We start from the raw sequence: 6556 nt of genomic DNA on the forward strand, positions 1-6556 counted from the left end.
AAAGGTAATTGGGCTATTGATCATCCTTTGCAACAAAGTATTTGATTGTGTTTATTATTTGTGGTATAACCCAACAAATGACGTATTTTAATTGTTGCTTTGAGAGATAACTGTTGTAAATTCATTGTTGGATTCTGCTTGTTACGGTTAACAATGGGATATTTTTCACTGGTACAATATGTTGTTTTCTTTATTTATAAGTGAAACGAACAAGTTTTGAATGCACAATTGGATATTTTTTCGCCAACAGAACATGTTTGTTTCCTTATTATAAGTGAAATGAACAACTTCCCAACTATTTCCAATGCCTTTTCCGAGAATATGTCTCTTGCTTTTTATATGTCAAAATAATATTTGGTGTTTTTGACCGTTTAGTAATATTTCTTCCGATACGTTATACTTTTATGGTATAAGCATTCACCAAATGAAAGAGACTTGCGTAACAGACACGCAAGCAAACCATTCGCCTAACTGCTAAAATAAAACACCTGCTATTTTGACATCTCCATTAAAAGTTTTCTAACTTTTGTACCGAGTAATTCCCTAACATTATAAAACTGCCTTTTCAAGTCATTACTGAAGACAGAGTATCACGTCTGTGCTAATTATTTCCTAGGAGAACTTCAAACCGGCACTTTTGCCCATTAACCCTTCCTTCTAAAGCTTTACTAACACATTGGATACTGAAATAGAAGTAACTAGTCCATAAAATGGTTTTAAAGTAAAGAAAACATTACTTAAAACCCCTTCTGTCATTTGTTTCTTTGCAAAAATCTATAAAACGGAAATGACATCAAACGTAAAATGAACTTGAGACTAGCGCACAGATGGCATTTTTTCCAGCTTACTAGAGGGTTCCTCCAGCTGTTCTCCACTGGTCATTGTTTATATGACTTTTATTTTATTTATTTATATTTATTTATTATTATCTGATCTATCTGCCTAGAGTAGTTCTGCCTGGTGATAGTTCGAAGCCTGGTCGATAGATGGAGCTGTAGTTTATTTTCTTTATTTTTTTAATATTTTATTTTATTTTATTTATTTTATTTTTTGTCCAGAGTTTAAGGGAGCATATAAAACCGAATATCTTTTCTGTAAGACAGAAATGTCTGTAGGTTTAAAAGACATGGGTTTGAATTTAGGTCTTGACAGCATTTATAAAGAATTTTCGTCTCTCTCTCTCTCTCTCTCTCTCTCTCTCCCCGTGTGTGTGTGTGTGTGTGTGTGTGTGTGTGTGTGTGTGTGTGTGTGTGTGTGTGTGTGTGTGTGTGTGTGTGTGTGTGTGTGTGTGTGTGTGTGTGTGTGTGTGTGTGTGTGTGTGAGAGAGAGAGAGAGAGAGAGTATTATATTATACGGCAGTGACAAGGTTTCCTCCCCCTTGAGAATACGAAAAATTGACAGACATAACAGATGTGATTTATAACGCCTAAGTTGCCTTGGCGTTATACTCAACAACCAACCAATCAGCTGCAAAGAATTGGATCTCGGTTAGTACTTGAATAATACATTCTATAATTTTCATTCTCTATTTATTGTTATTAAAATATTTATATACCAACTATACTACTGTGACATTTTTCCTACGTTGTCGTATTTTATAATAATAAAAATAGACATGCCTGATACTCTTCCTATAAAGATGATGATACAAGCAAGGATTGGTTTTCTGTCGTGTGTTTACAGCTTTTTTATATATATTTTTACATATTGGATGAGATGAGCGAAGTTTGAATAAATCCAACGAAGACAGCTTTTTCAACATCCGCATAGACCTATGTTCTACATCCCCTATTTGTCCTCTGAGGTTAGAATCTAATCATTTCCGTGCCATCTTCCGACTCTCGCATTATAGTGAATAATGCGACAATACCTGATGGTCTGTCAGGAAGTAACAACCGGTGATAAACACTACTGGAAGATGGGGTTATGGCAGTAAATCTGCCATTATTTATGTGATCGATGTAATAAACTATGAGTTTTTGAAGTAAAAAAAAGCAATTCCAAATGGTTTTTGTGTTACGGAAATGCGTTCATGTAGTATTACGCATAGCAGCATCAACCTTAGATGAGTTTTTTTACGAAAGATATAGACTATCGGTAGGATTATAAAAACTATAAAAGAATTCATAAAGTTTGGTTCACTTTATTTTATTGAAAATATGAAACAGACATTCAACAGCACAAAAAATTAATGTAAATTTCAACAATGTGGGTAGTGTGTTAGTTCACATCAGAACGGGCTCAACAATATTGGCTTTAGCAAGCACAGAGAAAATTGATAAATATATCGTCTGCATTTTATAATTGTTGTCATTTTATTAAACATTTCTTGATGCTAAATATTACATTTCCTCTATTAAAACTGGAAAAATAATGAGAAAAATTAGATATGTTTATTTTGCGATGAACTGAAGGGTAATATTAAATTATCTTATGAACATTAACACGTTTATTTATTTAGTATGTTTTTCTGACAGCGGTAGCTTCTCCAGGGAATTAATATGCTAAATGAAAAATACATCACTACTAGATATAAATTCGTAATAGTTTTTTTTCTTATTGGCAATTATCTTTATGTTTGAATGTTGACATAGTGAAGTACGTTCGGCTGTGCTTTTATTAATATTTTTTTCCATAATTCAAATTATGACACTTTCTTAACCGAAAGAAAAGAATGAATAAACAGACGATAGTTAAAGTATTCCTGCTTTTAATTATTATTGTTTTAATACGTTACATGCATTTACTAAAACTAGAATAGTCTTTTAAGAAATTTTGTTTTTAATTTTGCATTTAAAAACAGGAGTACCCGGAGGAAATTTCTTGTGATCAGAGAAAGGTTATAATGAGTGGTAACCCATTACGTTACCATATCAGCCTTCACTACTTTACCATTTTATAATTCAAGGGCTATTATTTAGTATATAAAAATGTTCCACATCAATAATTCACTTCATTCCATAGTGTTTGGTTTATTCATTCCTTTTATATAAAATATTGTACTTGAGATTTTGCGGCCAGGTGAGGTAAACTTTACTGTGCCGAATAGATTAGAGATATTACAAATGATATATTTATTGCAATAGTAAAATAGAACAGCTTAATTCTATAAATGTATTAAAGTCGAGTTCTACTTCTTATGATGGAATAGGAACGTGCCTATAATCTCCAGAGATTTTTAGCATGCAGGAATTGTTTCATGTTATAGTAGAACATAAGATCTCTTCTGAATATGAAGATGCTTTTCTTCTTGTCACTTGATGCAACTGTATATTTTCTCGATAACTGATGACGCTTACTGGTTTTCTGCTTAGTAAAAGTTATCATCTCTCTCTCTCTCTCTCTCTCTCTCTCTCAATCTCTTTTCATACATAAGAGAATTTCTTCATTTTTTTCTCTTTTATCTAAATTTCTCTGTCTGTTTCCTAGGCAACGCATCATACGAAATAAACGCTTTCGTCTCTATCTTTACGTCAACAACAGTGACGGCTCGTGGCTTGAAATCGTAGGGGTGCTGCAACTTTCTAAATATACATACACATTGTAAGTACAGTTATACGTGTTTGGATATAATATCAAAAATATGGTAAAAATTAAAAAAAATTTAACATGACAAAATGTTGTTCATTATCGATAAAATTACACAGTTTGGTATAATTCAAATTACTTAAAAATAAAATATATTCTTCTTGTTTTGTTTCATGAAAAAATATGTTTATTATCGATAAAATTTGGTATAATTCAAAATTACTTAAAAATTCTGAGATCATAATTGTCAATAACTCCAATAATGTTCTAAACTAAAAACTTATGTCTTTAATTGTAATGTCCAAATATTTAAAGAGACGGGGTAAACACGATAAGCACTACGAACACTCTACTACTGGTGTAAACTGCATATAAACAATAGTGTCGCATTAATCTAATAGCTCACATCTCACTATGACGTGCATATGCTTACGCACGTAGCAATATGACACTGCTAGTGTCCTTCGCCCTACAAAGTGCTACAAGATGGATTTTTATTATTTTTTTATACAAAATAAGAGAATTGTATAAGATTGCTGATGATAAAATTAAATATCACAAGCAAATATAAATAAATTAATAAATATATTTATATATCGAGAAAAATTGGGGGTGCTGCATTTCCGCGGTGCCTATGCACGAGCCACCCCTGGTCAACAATGGCCACAGGTTTCATTCTATTTATTTCTTTTATGTAGGCCGATATCCTATCTTAAACCAGTCTCGATTTTTTTCAAAAAACGTTCATAACCTACTATCCTCTATATTTAGTGAATTAAGTAAACGTTAGGTTATGAGGGTTTTATTGTGAGGTTTTTCTTTTTTTAACCATTTATTAACAAAACCTGTGAAATTTCTGTGGAAAACTTTAGGACACGATGTCCTGAAATATTGCAAATAGACGCTGTACTATTTGCAAGATAGAGTGCTGCAGTGAATCATACTTGATGTAATTGACTCGTCACTGAGGTAGTTGGTTTCATACAGAAGCCATAATTTTTCGTAGAATTCCACCATTTTTGCTATAGTAAGATTTTTTAAAGCTATGGGCTATAAAAAAGTAGTATTCACGAGAATTATAGCTTAAATCAGTGAGACGTCGTATTTGAGCTGTAATACGTCTAATTTCATGAATACTCTTAACTTTTTCATATGAGCATGATGTATTCAAATATATTTATTCGTATGGAGTTTCCTCCCTTTTTCTCCCCCGTCCCTACTAGGACGAGTTGAGCCCCCTCATGGGGGTTAAGTATTTATGGTTGTAGATCCGTGTGTGTTTACGGGGCCGGTTTGCCTGCTTGCGGGATGAAAAACGCCAGATTAACTGTCGGAAAAAAACCCTACTGCCCGCGCCCAAGACCGACTAACTTGGCTATGGCTGAGGAAGATCCTCAAATTCCTCACGTCTTCGACGGGAATCGAACCTGGGACACTCTTTCCCAAGTCATATGGTTGCGAAGCGCACAGCCACCAGGCTAACCGCGCGGACATGTATTCAACTAATAAGTAGCAACCTTCGATCTTCAGTGACTCTCGATATGGTTTTATAGCATACTAATCTAAACATTACAAAGCGGAATATGATTTTAATCACTTATGATTTAAAAAACAATCATAAATCAGATACGTGTTTTCTTTAAAAAGAGTGTGGGTGATTAACTTGGAATTCGGCAATCTGTCCAATCGGTACCTTTTACCACCGTGGCCGTTGAGCACATTTGTGTCGGACAATTACTGCTGTCATTTCTTGTTTCTAATTTTATTGTATTATTTGCTCGTATTCGTAAAAAAAATAAACAAATGAAAACTAACGGGGAATAGAAAAAGATCTTATGTTCGGGGATCACAGTTAGTCGAAGTATTTCGTTTTCTAAAGTCACCGAAGTCACAACCGAGTGGTTAGCGCATCCGCTCTGCAACCAACAGGCTGCAGTTTCGAATCCCGACGTGGACATGGATGATTCTCATTGTCTTTGAGTAGGAGATGAATGTCATCGCCCGGTGTGAGGCCACCGTCTCTCTTATTGGAGGTCTGAAGTGGCTTGAAAAAAAAATTAAGTGAACGTCTTGTAGAGACCATGTTTGGTCTCTATAACAGGGTTTCTGCATTATGTAAAAATACATAAATAAATAGAAAAAAATTATATAAAATAAATAAAATGTTTACTCCATCCATCATACTAATATACTACAAGTTTCAAACTTTCATTAAGGAGAGTCATGTAAAAAATTAATTTAGATAAATTTCTTAAATATAAAAATCCTTAGGGGGAAACACTGATTATAATATAAGAAAACATAAATAAGTTATGTTATTATATATTATTTAATGATCATTTTTGTCTTTTATAAATAAACTTTATTTATGTTTTGCATTTTGAATAAAACGTGAAGAAATAGGATGTTCTCCGTCCCACTCGCCCCCCCCCCCTCGCATAGGTACATGAGCCATTCTTGATGCTCTTTCTTGGTGGATTTTTTTTTTTGTATTTCTGAAGTGACTATAGATTTTATTTCCTTATCAACATTTTCGGTCCTATTTGATTGTTTTAGAAAAGGGGATACTTTGTTTTTGTTTTGCAATCATGAAGATCAGTCCACCATGTGAACCTTTTTGTCGTTTTACCTTTTTTTTTTTTTTCCTGAATTGGAACGTGTTCCTTATTACGCAGTCACAACGTTATTCCACCCAATGGGCGGAATCTATGGATGACGTCATATAACACGTGATCGCATCTATTTGCACAGGTCATTCCGGTTTAAACTGAAAAGACACTGACTTCCTGATAGACTATGGCGATCAGCAAAATGCCCAGAGCAGATGGAACTTTTTTTTTTTTTACCTGACAAAGACTTTTTGGCTGAAGATACTTCTTTCATATGAACCTGGGTTTATCTTCTTCTGTACATTATTGATAGATATATTGTGAAAATCTTGCAAAGACATGAGAGAAAAAAAATGATAAGGTGACGACATTGTACTTAAGGAATCAGTCGCGAGTCGAGGTACGATGGCAGGTGTTTC

This window comes from Typopeltis vanoorti, chromosome 17 (assembly GCF_054136105.1).
Source record: "Typopeltis vanoorti isolate ZY-2024b chromosome 17, IOZ_Tvanoo_1.0, whole genome shotgun sequence".
NCBI lineage: Eukaryota > Metazoa > Arthropoda > Arachnida > Uropygi > Thelyphonidae > Typopeltis > Typopeltis vanoorti.